Consider the following 15,013-nt stretch of genomic DNA (forward strand, 5'->3'; position numbering starts at 1 on the left):
AGTTGTTGGCCATAATAGCGTTCCTTGTCAGACAATACATTTGCGTTTAGTTGAGGAGCCAGTTCAGAAATTCTTTGTTGGAGGATACCTACGTCTCTAGAGTACCGCCTCGGATTTTTTATACGTTTGAGCCGTCTTCGCAACTGCAACGTTTCCCGAGAAATCCAGGGGTTCTTTCCTTTTGATTTTTTTACAATGCGTGGAACAAATCTTTCAATACACACATTTATAAGGTCCTTGAAACGCTTCCACAAATAATGAATATCAGCAGTGCAAGTCGAAAAAGAATCAAATTCAAATGATAGTAAGTCCAATATTGAAGTATCATCTGCACGTGAAACGTTTGGGAACGAGACCCTCTTGCAATTTTTCTTTAAAACAACATCAGAAAGCGTAAGTATCACAGCCTGATGATCAGATATTCCTGGGAGAACAGAGCAGCTAGCTTGAGCAGAGATTGAGCCACTAATGAAAAAGAGATCTAGAATTGAACAAGAGTTTGCCTGTATTCGAGTGAATTCATCAACGACTTGCATCAAGTCAAAAGAAAACGCTATATCGAACATTCTTTTACCAATTTTATAGTTATGTTGTAGCAAAGAGAAAGATGGCCAGTTAAAATGCGGCAAATAAAAATCTCCAGCTAGAATTATCCGATCCTCAGGCTTCACGTGCGCGACAAGGTAATTGTGTAATTCATCCAGAACATCCATGGAGGAATCGGGTAGACGATAAATAGCCCCAGTAACATACCTGGTCTTTCCGTAATACGCTTTGAAAAATATGCCCTCGACAATATGTATGTCACGCATTTTTGTAATTTGCAATGACTGTCTGAACAGGATCGCCACCCCACCGCCTCTACTCCCACGGTCATTCCGGTACACACGGTAGCCCCGAGGAACAAATTCACTATCAAGTATGTTAACGTGCAACCATGTTTCGGTTAGGATAGCAATATGGGGACTATAGGCCAGGAGGGTTCCTTCTAAATCTGTGGTTTTGCTAATAACACTTCTACAGTTTAGATTTAGTATTTTCAGCGACTGAAAACTGCACATGCTCCGTCATTTTCCATTCTTCCTTAGCTTAACAGTGCATTTTTCGCTTCATCCCAACTAAACAAGTTCCCATCCACACTCAGTCGATTGTAGAGAAGCTTTACTTTAGCACTGTTCTCTCTCTATTTTTCCGAACTTTTCCACAGATTTCTGCGTACTTCACGAACCCTGTATGAAAAATCCTCAGAAAAGGACAATACCAAGCCCTTTAACTTGTGCGTAACTTTCAAAACAGACATCTTCTCACGATAATCAATAAACTTTAGAATAACTGGTCTGTCTTTGTTTTCAATTATGCGGCCAAGCCTGCGGCATCTTTCAACAGTAATTGCCCTTTTACCTAGTTTATTCTCGAGGATTTCATTGACGCTATCCTGGAGTATCTGAGGTGTTTCCCTAGGGGGTTCTTTTAGGCCATAAATGATTAAGTTTTTTCTACGGCTCCAATTTTCAAAATCATCAACTTTGTCTTCAAGGGATGTTAGTATTTGTTGCATTTGAGTCATAGAATCTTCAATTTCTTTCACTTGTTTAGGCAATGAAGAAAATTTATTCATGTGACGCTCAATGGCATCAACTCGTTCTGCTAGCGTGCCAAAATTTTCTCCTAAATCTTTCTGATTGGCCTGTGCTTAGTCAATAGCTGTTTTCATTGTTTTTTGGCCAGCGATTAGCTCAGATAGCATTTCCTTTTCCGTAAGAGGACCAGGATTAGCCTCAACATCACCGCAAACCAACGAATCAAGAGGTATAGGTGCAACAAAAGCAAAAAGAAGCTTTAGACACAGTGGGCAAGGCAGCAGTAGCAGGAAACGGTTATCATTACGATAACATGGAGCAGGAAAGTAGCTACTAATCTGTATCGCAAGGCAAAGCGGATTACTGAGCATGCTGCCTTCTCTGCTGCTGACAAGCCCACTGCCGTGGAATGAGCCTGCCCGTAGATTTAAAGGCTCCGAAGTGATCACGGGAACCGACGTCACTCGGCGATCATTCCACGTGGACGCTATGATGAAAGGGGGCGTTGTTTCCTCGATCCAGCAGCGGTCGTCCCCGGGTGATGAAAACCTTGCCAGCCAGACGAGGTGACGTCATCGTCCCAAGCCAGCCCCGGGAAGACGGTGCACACCGTAGGACATTCACGTAGAAGAAGCGCCAAGACCTGTATCGCAAGGCAAAGCGGATTACTGAGCGTGCTGCCTTCTCTGCTGCTGACAAGCCCACTAAATACAATAAATACAAAATAAAATTAAATATTAAATACAAAATCACAGGAAACCAATCTACCAGACGGCAAGAGAAGGTATCTTGCACTACCGGACCCGGTAACTTATTAATGAACAAAACAGCCTGCAGACGTGCCTATTGCTTGACTTACGATTGCATAGTAACGCGCCGTACACCTCAGCACCATGCCCCGGGTCTCTTCCTCACCGTCCACTTTGGTTTTTTGTACAGATAGCACATACAGATCATGATCCACGAGCAGCCTGTAGACTTGGCTTTGTTTCCGCTTGGCGGCAAGACCTCGAACATTTAACATTGCCACTCTTAGTTTCGTTGCAAAAGCCATGCCTACACAGTGAAGAGTTTAGCCCGGGGCATGATGCTTACCTTCAGCGTCTAGCATAGAGCTAGACATCCTCGGAGCCTCCAGGTGGACCCGTGCCACTGGAGGACAAAGGTGGCCAGTGTTTGTTCAAAATCAGGATGGGACGCAGCCTTGAGCTGCTGTGTCGGAACAATGTCGCCTTCGCAGCTGGCCCCTCTTCATGCTTTTGACTGGACACCTCACGCCGTCCTGCTGACTGTTCGTGGAGTCTTTTGCTTGGCGCCCCACCACTGGTACTCTCGGTCGACACTGGAAGTTCGGTTAATTCCACCGGCTCAGGCTCCTTCGATGGGGTGCTTGTGTAGCCTTCCTCGGTTTGGCCGGCTGGTTCTTGAGTAACCTCCCCAGATGCTATGTGTGCTTGTACTGTTGTTCCATCACCATCAGTCGTTGTGGCTGTGCCTGTTGAAGCATCTGGGTCACCTGCCCCTTTCGCCGGGTCTTCAGCCTCGGTCGCGTCCATCACTAAGGGCCAAACCTCATAAGTGCGAAAATGCACGCGACAGCGACGAGCGATGCGACGTAGATCGTCTTCGCGCGATCAGTCGCTAGCGCAGGCAAACCTCATTCACGCGACGGCTTCTGCGAGCGAACTCCACTGTTGCTGGCATGAGGCCGTCTACTCGCACCAAAAAAACCGCATAGTGAGCGGTATGCAATTTAAAAATAAGATATATTGTTGTGTAATGGAACGGCAAGTGTTTATGAGTGCCCTGCAGCACTTTTTATATGCACACGCGTAATAAACATTGCGTTATTTCTTGTTGCGCATACGTCACTCGGGCAGGGTCACGTGCACCTATGTAGTCTGTCTTTTCCGGTTTTTTTGCTATTGGCTGCTTGAGCCCAGCACTTCCGGGCGATGAGCGACGGTTTCCAAATCTGGAGAACCAAGCGATCGCGCGAAAACGAGCACGCGACACGTCGCGCGAACGCCCTGTTTCGTCGCTCATAGCATCGCTCGTCGCTGTCGCGTGCATTTTCGCGCTTAAGAGGTTTGCTCTTAACTCCGCTGTGTCTTCACCTTCAGCAGATCCGATAGCCGATGCGTATACGCGTACGCATGCACTCATCTTCGCTGTGGCCAAACCACCGACAACGCGAGCATTGGGGTACTTACACTCTCTTCTGGCGTGGCCGGTACCTAGGCAGCGCAGACACTGCATTGACCGACCAGGCGCAACCACAAGTGCCAGTTCGCCAGCCACCCTGATTTGATGCGGGAGATCTTCAACCTTCACGCCACTCTTGATCTTAAGAAGCACAGACCATGTGGTTGACCCCTTGTCGCTGACTCCTCGAACGCACCAATGCTCCCGGTTGACTTGTACGACCTTCCCAAAAGCCGCCAATGCCGTTCGCACGTCTTTATCGTTGACGCCATACAGCAGCCAATGAAGACGCAGTCGCAGCTGCTGATCCTGGGGGTCTACGATGATGCAGCGTCGCCCGTTGACTTTCAGCTTCTTAACGTGCAGCAAGCGTTTCGTAGCGTCCGCGTTGTTCATGGTGACTGCCCAGGCACGATTTATTTGGTAGGCCTCCAGTGCCAACACCTCCGGCAGCAGTCCCGTAGGGCCAAGCGCGTCTCGGAAATCTTCTACTCTATATGGTCTGCCACGCACATCACCGTGCAAAAACGCAGTGTTTCGCGTGACTTGTCCCTTGGGCAGTGGTGGCAAAATAATCTCGTATCCTGCGTCTTGGTCTTCGGTCATCCTGTTACCGCGGCTAGTATGTGCCGCAAACACCGCGCCTAGGGAGCACATGATCTTTGCGTCCGACGCGCGTGAGTGCCGACGAAAGAATGACACCACAGATGCCAATCGGTTTTGAATGGCACACAAGTCGGTTTTGTATCGTTGTCACGCTGGACCAAACTAACATTTTTAAGTGCGAATTCTTTTTATAAGCGACCCTGAATCCGCCGTCCGCGGTGCGCCTCCTCCTCTCCCCTAGCAACGCCGCAAGGAGCGGAGAGGAGTGTCTGTAGCAACGGCGCAGCGACGTCACACACCACGTGATTGCGCGCGCTCCGCCCTCCGCTCCATGGGTGCGCACGGCCACGCAGCCACGACTTGCTCGAGATCGGCAAGTCATCATAGGTATGGATCCATAGCAGGCTACAACCTTGACTGCGATACCTCCAACAACGAGTACAACGCAATCGAATGCGAGCATTGCGGGCGTCGTTGAAGATGTTGCGCCGGTTGAAGACAAGGCAGCGCGGCGAAGGGCCCGTGATGCCGAGCGCAAGCAGGCGAAGTGGGCTGAACACATCATTAGAGTGTGAATTTACTCTCACATATACGCGTAAACCCACCAAAATTTCCCGAGAGGGTCTAATGGTTCCTGGGAATCGCAATGCGATCACACGGGGTAGTTTACGTTAACTCACTGGTGAATGCCATCGGATTTTAACTTTACTCCCCCTCATAGCATCACCCCGTGCATACGCACTTAACCATGTTCACCCTCGGAGAAATGCTTGGTAGTTTTCGTTTACTTTTACGTTTGGACGTAACTTGAACGGCTTTTATCGTTACGTCTAGACGTACCGCTAGACAGTCCCGACTATTCAAATGAAGCGCTTAACCGGGAAATGTGCATAACGTCACTTCCGTGAGGCGCAGCAGCCGTTTATGTGAGGGGGTGGCTCGTGCGCCGCGCGGTGGAGCAGTCTCTGCCGGGTGATTCCACAAGAGATCGACACGGGTCCAAAAGTTGATATTTTAGATTTCATTGAGTATTTGATATTTCGTGCACCTCTCACCAGGTAGCCCGAAAGTCAACTTCGTTTTATGATTAACGGTATAACTTACGAGAAAAAAATATCAAACTTCACTAACAGGGAGGCACTACTTTCGTCACCTGTCATTTTCGAAAATTGCAGATGCTATTAAAAGACAAATATTTTTGTTTCAAGGAAGATATTTTTTACCTAAAATGCATGTCTAATGTAGAATGAATTAATACGGTTTCAAGGTTGCAGACATTAAGAAAATAGTTTTAAAAAATGCCTAATGTTGCGACAGTTTAAAATAAGTTTGGTATTCCCCATTTTTTGCTCCGAAAGTAATGCAAGCAGCGCTTTCAAACTTGACACGTTTGAAGGATATAGTGTGTTCATTAGGTACATAAATTATTGCTGCCGTAGGGCAAATGAGAATTTTTATATATTGCCTCAAAATTCTCATACTGGCAAAGGTGTACTCCACTGGAATTTAAGTATTAGAAAAACCCATCTTCGATTTTTCTTAAAATCTCGGAAATAGACAACCAAAGGCCATCATACAGTAATATAGAAAAACATGTTGCATTTTGTTTTTAGCGACAATATTTGTGGTACAAATCAGAGCTTTTCGAGAATGCGCTGATAAGTAGAGAAATCTAGAAATCGGAACGGAAAAGCGGCAATGAGCTTCAAACGTGAGTAAACGTGACCGCATTTGGTGAAGAAAGGCTGCTTTAGCAGATAGGAGTAACTATTTTGAACACGATATTCTACAGTATCTGAATTCACTCTTATACGTAGAGCACTGAGACTTCTAATATGTGGTGCTTCTCCATTACTGACACACAGATAGAGCTGCTGTGAGGGTCATGTGTTTGCAACACGTTGGGTAAGAGAATTGAATGTTGAATGAGTTCATAATGATTCATAACAAATTTTTATCATTTGGGGCACGAAGACTGCCGCATTAGACTAAAGAACACGCTTTAGGGCAAGTTGTCATCCATCGTCTGCTCTACAGATGAATTGCTGTCCGCCGCCTCTCGGAGGCAATGCTTCAGATTATATGACTCAAAGTAGGGACAAAGATTACGCCTCCTGTAATTTTATCGACAAAAACATTGTGAAATTCACTTTAACGTACTATACTTCAGTTTTGCACTCGCACTGCGGATACTTGCGCACGCTGTTTTACGTCTGCTCTCAATAAAGGTGAGAGACACAGGAACAGACGACAGATCACTTTCATTCTGCTGGTTTCACGCATAGTTGCATTGCCAGTAATTTGAGCCTCAAGGAGCGTGGCGATGGCTGACCACTTCAGCCGGGATAGAATGTTTTGTTCAGATTACCTCATGTTGCATAAAAAGTAAATACCTTATCAAAGAAACTTCCGCAAGGTTGAAGACATCGGCCTGTTTGCCCTCCAGAAGCTTTTTCCGAAAGCTGCCCGCAATGGACATAACAACGACCACGTCTGCCAGAACTGCTTCAGACGCCTCAGTGATATGCTGTCTTCTTCTAATGGCTTCTCAGCTCAAACAGCTGATGAGTTTTTGCCGGAAGAAGAAAAAGGCAGAAGTCAAGAGCGGTGCGTAAACACGCCTGAAGCATTGTCACATATGCGACTGGAGCAGCTGCATGCACAAAATAGCAAAGTTCATGCAGAGCCAAGACAACTTAGCAGCAATTATACAGTAACCGTGAAATGCCACCGTAACGTGTGTAACCGCCACTTTAAACCATCAGATCTAAATCAGTGTGTGTGCCCAGTGGTTCAAGAACTTCAAGCAAGCCTATGAAGCGTGTTCTTCGTATTAAGAGCGAATGCGTTCGTTGACATTGTTGCCGAGTGATATAGAGCGCCGAAAACTCCAAGCGCTTATACCAAACTTGTCAGCTTACATGATATACAGATCCCGACGCTGGTGCGCAAAACACGGGATATGGTTAGCACCAAATGCAGTAAAAAGGACACGGCTGAACCCAATGGACGTCCAGGCAGCTGTGGCTTACTACTCCAAAGATGAGTATAGCTGCTCTCGGCAGAGTCCCAACAAAAAAGATGTAGTATCTGTTATCATTGGCGGAAAAAAAGGAGCTTGTTTCGAAAAGGTTTATGACCCGTTCGGTGCGAGAGACTTACCGTCTCTTTAGAGAAGCTAATTAGAACACGTCTATTGGGCTCTCAAAGTTTTATTCACTGATGCCGAAGTGGGTTCTTCTTGCACCACACCAAGAAGTGTGCCTTTGTATATACTGTGCTAATGCCACGGAGTGTGTTTCTGCCCTACAAGACGTCACCGATGGTGCTACACGGTGGACTTCTTGAAAGGACTATGTCTTTGCAGCTCCCCTACAAGTGATTGTTTTTTAGGCCATTGTGATTGTTGTGCTAAAGAGGACGCTCTGACAGCCACATGTTTAGGAATCCCTGAAGATATTCAGGTAGCCTATGCAGTAGGGGAAAATGGCGATCTAGTAAAAAAAAAACAGCCCAGGCAAGTGCTTTTCTGCGAGAGGTAAGTCTATGGTTCGTGAAGTGGATTACCAATGATTACATAGGATACATTCAAGAATCAGCAATACGCCAGGCGAAAGAGAACCAAGAAAAAGAATCTTGCATTTTCCCTTTGATTTCGCCGAAAATTGGACAGCCATTTTACCAAATGAGGTACAGTAGTATCACTCGCACAAAAGACAGTTGTCTATATTCACGTGTGTAGTCACAAGAAAGCAATCAATTCAAAGTTTTGCCGTCATCAGTGATGACACATGATAGAATGCTGCACATGCCTGTTTTGCTCCACAAATAATTCACTACTATATGAATGAACAACTTAAGCTTGACACGCATGTTACGTATGTTTCAGATGGTGAATGCAGTCACTTCAAAAACAAGTACCAGTTGTTCGAGTTATGTCAGAAAGATCATATATCAACAAAGTGGATTTTTTCGGCCACAGGACATGACAAGAACTCTTGTGATGGCATTGGTGGCCTACTAAAGCATCAGGCTACGCTCTACAACCTCAGAGCGGCAAGCTCCGCTGTGATTATGTCAGCATCCAAAATGGTGGTGCAAATGAGCGCGAAGCTCAAGAATGTCAAGCTGCTGTGTGCAAATGCAGACGAGCTAGAAACATTCCGTTAGTTTAAGAAGAGCCAGTGGAAATTGTTGCCACGTGTTCCAGGCATTCGTTCTTGGCATGTTTGGCTAAACACATCTGAGGGCACTCATCGTGGTCGTGTTTTGTTAGCGTCACGTACTGCTAAATGTGATCTGCAAAAGATGCAGCCATTTTGAGCGCATCTCTTGTTTCTCGCAGTCACCACCGAAATACCAGTGAGGGTACTTCAAGCGCATATGCTTTTTCTAGCGAAACCCAACACTTGCGTTGGAACATTTTCATGTTTGAGTTTATCTGCAAATATAGACAGATGTTTTGCAACTGAGTTACAGTGTCGAAGATTTCCTCCATTATAGCTGTGTCATCAGGAGCATAATTGCGCCTTCATGGGTACGTATTTGTCACAGTGCTAAAACAGCCTTTCTTCACCAAATTCGGTCACGTTTACTCGCGTTTGAAGCTCATTGCCGCTTTTCCATTCTGATTTCCAGATTTCTCAACTTATCAGCGCATTCTCGAAAAGCTCTGATTTGTACCACGAATATTGTCGCTAAAAACAAAATAATGCAGCATGTTTTTCTATATTACTGTATGATGGCCTTCGTTTGTCTATTTACGAGATTTTAAGAAAAATCGAAGATGGGGTTTTTTATTATACAAATTTCAGTGGAGTACACTTTTGCCAATATGAAAATTTTGAGGCAATATATAAAAATTCACATTTGCCCTACGGCAGCAATAATTTATGTACCTAATGAACACACTTTATCCTTAAAACATGTCCAGTTTGAAAACGAACCTTCCATTATTTTCAGAGAAAAAAAGGGGAATACGTCATTTATTTTCAACTGTCGCAAAATTAGACATTTTTAAAAGCTATTTTCTTAAGGTCTACAAATTCAAACCGTATGAATTCATTCTTCATTAGAGATACATTTTTGCCTAACATTGTTTGTGTATTGTTCACCTGTTCACCTCCCACCCCTGTTACAGCCCGCAAGGGCTAGCAGTATTGTAAATAAATAAAATAAATAATGAAAATATCTTTCTTGAAACAGAAATATTCCTCTTTTTATAGCATCTGCAATTTTCGAGTGACGAATTGGCGCCTCCGTGTTGGTAAAGTTTGATTTTTTTTCTCGTAAGTTAGGCCGTTAATCATAAAACGAAGTTGACTTTCGGGCTACCTGGTGAGAGGTACATGAACTATAAAATACTAAATGAAATCTAAAATATCAACTTTTGCACCCTTGTCGATCTCTCGTGGAATCGCCCTGCCTTAAAGTACACACGCGCATAGTGTGCAGTATGTCGTCGTGATCGACGATACACGTGGCAGCGCTACGAACCTCCGGCGCTCAACCAATTCCAAGAAACAGTCCCTTTTTCTTTACGGGCCTTTCGGGCCTTTGCGTGACGTGGCGTACCAATGTCTCTGACGCACCGTTCAAATATGCCCGCTAGCCACAAGTATGCTGTGATTGGTCTACGACTTCCGGTTAGTCTGCAAGCAGCTGTCCGCGCTGCTTGTTGTTGTTCGTCGTGTTGCCCGCTTGCGTGCGTGCGAGTCCATCGTGTGGGCGACGTTTTGAAGGTATGCGCGAAACGCAGGGTACATACTGCTACGATTAGCATATAGGCACGAGCCGGCGCGGCAGCCGCGGTTCACCAACACACACGCAGCTGGCGGAGTGATGAGTGACCTAACGGAGTCGACGGAGGGACGGAGTCGCGGCAACTGGAAGTAGAAGGTGTTTCAAGCAACACGTCAGCGATGACGTATGCCATGCGAAATTGGAGGGGACGTTGGAGGGGCTCAGAGAGAGGACAAAGCGGCTTTGGGAGAGGATATATGAAGTGCAGTGTAGGAGAGAGCGAAAGGAGGGATATTAGTCGCGGTTTAGATAATCAAGCGCATCTAACTGCGCTATTACGGCAGCGTTTCGAAAAATTCTCAAGGGTCCTTGTTCGTCGTGCACTCGCGCACCATCACCCCCCCTCCCCCCCAACACACACGCAAATGAATTTCGACCTCTGGTTTGTTTACGGGTCCTTTGAAGATCACGTTTTAGATAGATGAGTTGGGTTTTTAGGACGTCTTCTCTCGTGCCGTAATGTTATTCTTGCTTCGACTCAGCAGAGTTCCCGGTACCACTTATGATAACGTAATATGGGCGATTTTTTTTTCACCGGATCGCTTGTTGGGCTTTTTTTTCCTTGGCTTATTTCTATTTTTTTCAGCAAACATGATTATTTTATTGACCGTCACCTACACGAATCGGCGCTTGCCGTTCAGTGATAGACTGTCAATGACTTTGATAACGTGTGCCGGGTTCCCCATAAAGGGGCGCGAAGGTTCGTTGCAACGCCCCTTTGTGTGCTACTGTAAAGGGTAATGTATCCGATACATCTCGCGCCTTCTTGACCTCCCTCCCCCTTGCGCAGACATGTGGTTGAGTGTTGTGTAGTAAAACGTACGTTGGAGGAATGAGAGTGTAACTTTAATGATGCACTGGCTATCATGCCTTCTGCAGAATGGAGACCACCTTGAAGAAAGAATGTTAGCAAGCTATGTGCATTCTGTTATAGTTGCGCATATTTTTGCTGCACAAAACAATTAGGTGGTTTTAAAAAAAAACTCTCCTTCATATTTGAGTGACCTTTGTCATCACAATAAAAATATTTTAAATATCAAGACAAATTACTGTTTCCGCTTCTTTTGAGCTTCTTCTGAGAAGAGTATTTGCTTGTTTGTTCGGTAGCATCTGCCAACCCTGCTCGACTGTTCCAGGCTCCTGAACGTTGTTGCAATAAGATATGACAATTCTCTCACACTTGCCTGGTTAATAAAATCGTCATCATCATCATCATAAACCTGACTAAGCCCACTGCCGGACAAAGGCCTCACCCATGTTCTACCACTGAACTCGGTCCTGTGCTTGCGGCTGCCACTTTATACCTGCAAACTTTCTAATTTCATCTGGCCACCTAACTTTGTTTCCCCGTCACCCGCTTGCGTTCTCTTGGAATCCAGCCTGCGATTCATAATGACCAGTGTTTATCGTGCCTTCGCGCTACTTGTCCTGCTCATGATCATTTCTTCTTGATTTAGACTGTGATGTCCTTAACATTCGTTTGTTTCCACATACACTCTGCTCTCTTCTTGTTCCTGAGGGTTACAGCCATCATTTTTCTTTCCATGCATTGCTCGTTGCGTCGTCCTCAACTTCAGTTGAACTCTCTTTGTAATCCTGCAGGTTTCTGCTCCACGTGTAAGTACCGTTAAGACACAGCTGTTAATACCTTCTTCTTGAGGGGTAGTGGCAGTCTACCATTCACGATTTCAGAATGCTTGTCTAATGAGCTCCACTCTGTTCTCATTCTTCTAGCTAATTCGATCTAGTGGTTTGGCTTCATGGTTACTGCCTGTCCTAATTAGACTGCCACCTATCTTTCTGCTTCCTTGTCTAATTAAGTAATCATCAATTGCAATTCCTTCACTGAGTTACTCAGCAATTCAGTGTCATCGATGAAGCGCAGGTACGATGCAGTGGCCATAGAATGGTAAGGTCTCGAATACACGTTCACTTGAAGAAGGAACGACAGAAACGGATCCACAAGAAGTCAATCAATGAGCTAACGCTGAGAGGGAAAGTACAGGAATTCAGTCTGGCTTCAGAACAGATACTCAGCTCTTATAAAGAAAATTGGACTTAAAATTGACACAATGAATGATAATCTGACGAGTATTATTACAGGGTGAGCAGTGGATGTTAAAAGTACGGTAGTTCGACAGGACACTTGCAAGCTGTCCCAGGAGACGGAGAACCTCATTAAAAAGCGCCAAAGCATGAAATATTCAAACACAACAGACAAAATAGAACTGACAGAGCTTTCGCAGTTGAATAGCAAACGTAAGGTGTCCGATGTAAGAATATATAACATAGAGATAATTGAACATGCTCTAAAGAACGGAGGAAGCCTCAAAGCGGTGAAAAGGGAACTTGGGATAGGCGAAAACCAGATGAATGCATTAAGGGAAAAGGAAGGGAAAGGTATTACTCCCAATATAGCTAGAATATATAGTTAAATTAATGAAGGGGTTTTACAGTGATCTGTACAGTAGCCGGGACAACCACCACCATAATGTAAGAAGTAGCGGTAACCCATATGACATTGTACCAGTAATGACAGAAGTAAAAAATAAAGTCTTGGAGGGAATGCAAAGAGCCTAAGCAGCTGACGAGGATCAGGTAACATCAGATCTGCTGAAAGACGGAATACAGATTGAATTAGAAAAGTGGCCACCCTGCTTACGAAGTGTCTCCTGACGGGGAGGGTACCATAATCTTGGAAGAATGCAAACATCATCTTAATCCATAAGGAGAATTCTAAGTCAATCCCCCAGAGTGGATACGTGCCATAGATTGAAGAAAAAACAAACAAACGAAGGCGAGAGTCCTAAGCACGCTCATATACAAGCACGCTGGTAGAGCCAAGCATTGAAAGAAATCCAGGCCTGCGCGGAAAGTGCAGCGTAGTCACAGCGAAAGCTACAGGAGTGGCATTTCAGAGCCTTTTCTACACGCTCATTGCGTAACTGCTGCAAGCACACTTACTGGGTACCCACTACGGCATCATTAATTAGTTTCTCGGTAGTAGACTGGCACTCGCCATGCTGTCCTTCGTCATTCTTTTCAGAAGCGTGGTATGCACTAAACACTTGCAAGGAATTTCGTGCCATTTCTTCATGCAGTGGCTGGCGACGATAAGGAATTACGCCTCAAGTGGGTATGCGCCAAAATTAATAGGTATCAAAAACAAGCTTTTGTGATGGGATGGAGCATTGGACGATCCGCTTGTTAAGCTATTCTCATTGTGTGATGCCTGGTTGGTTCTTTGCTGTTATAAAATGCTTTATTAGTCATATTAACGCGATCCCTCGCTCGACATCAACCCTGCCCAAGGCAAGTTTCCGAACAAGCCCCCAAGCACCGGCGTGGCTCAGTGGTAGAATACTTGGCTGGCACGCAGCGGACCCAAGTTCTAGGCCCATTGTGTTTTAATTTTTTTTCTTCTTTTGTGTGATAGTGGTTACGGACACCGGAAGCGGCGGCGGCGGACATCTACGGCGACGCGCGTGACCCGAGTTGCGATCTGATAACAGCTTTCGCTGTGAAAGGAGAAAGACGATGAGGAACACAGCAGGGTAAAAAACAGTAAAATATTGATGGCGACAGACAAAGAGAGACGGAAATAAATAAGAATGGCAAGAATCAGAGAAAACGTTCAAAGACAAGGACCCACTACCCACAGACCCAGAGAAACAGACACCGAAAAAAAGAGAAATTGACAAAAATCAGAAGAAAGGAATAAAACAGAGAAACAGAGGGAGAAGTTGACACAGACCGACTTTGCAAGCAACGCAGAAAAAAAAATTGCGACAGAGCAAAGATTGTGAGAAAAAAAGAGAAGTAACGAATGAGAGAAACAGATAAGAAGATGGAAGGCGAGAGATAGAAACTACAAATAAAAAGGAAGGAAACGAGAAGAGAGAGAGAGAGAGAGAAAACTTTATTAGAACTTGGCCGGCAGCTTGGTCTTGGTGGCCTCAGATGGCGGCGCTGAGTCCCTGAACTCGGGCGGCATCTTCGGCCTGCCGGACAGCCCAGAGCTGGTCGTTGAGCTCCGAGCTTCTGAGCGCCGCCTCCCAGCGGCGGCGTCGCCGACGGAGAAGGTCCCCCGCGGCACCCGCAGACGGGACGGCGGCGGGAACGAGTGAGCTCGAGGCTTCCTGTTGCCTGGTATTGGCAGCCGCCATAGGCGCATCGCGAACGGCGGCCGTTTCTCGACCATTGTTATCGGCGCATTCCCAGAGCATGTGGCGCAGCGTTGCTCTGTGCCCGCATGCTTTACATAGATCGGTAATGTGTAAGTGCGGGTAGCAGTGGCGTAAGACGACCGGGCTGGGGTAAGAGTGGGTTTGTAGTAAGCGATAGCTTACGGCAAGATAGCTTACGGCGAGAAAGAAACAAAAAATACAAGAATCGGAGAATGAGTAGAAGGTGAGAGATTGCCTACGCAGCAACAGTGCTAAACAAAAACATAGAAAAAAAGAGAGAGCGATAAACCAGAAATTAAGCGTAGAAAGACATCGAAAAAAGATACTGAATTAACTGAAATAGACAGAGAAGAGAGTCTAAAAGCAACGCGAAAACACAGAAAAGAGGTAACAAAATTATAGAAAAAGACTAGGAAAAAGATGGCAAGCGGAAGACACACTGCAGAGAGACATAAGAAAGAAGAATAAAAAGGAAAGAAGACTAGGAAAAAAATAAATACAGAAAGATGGAGAAAGGAGTATACAGAGTAAAAAAAAGACGTCAGAAGCAATATAGACAAAAAACAATTTACTTAAAAAGTATTGGCGGGCTAATTGGTAAGGCATTACGGCACATGGCAGCGCGTTCACACC

The sequence above is a fragment of the Rhipicephalus microplus genome, chromosome 3 (genome assembly GCF_043290135.1).
Source record: "Rhipicephalus microplus isolate Deutch F79 chromosome 3, USDA_Rmic, whole genome shotgun sequence".
NCBI classification, from domain to species: Eukaryota; Metazoa; Arthropoda; class Arachnida; order Ixodida; family Ixodidae; genus Rhipicephalus; species Rhipicephalus microplus.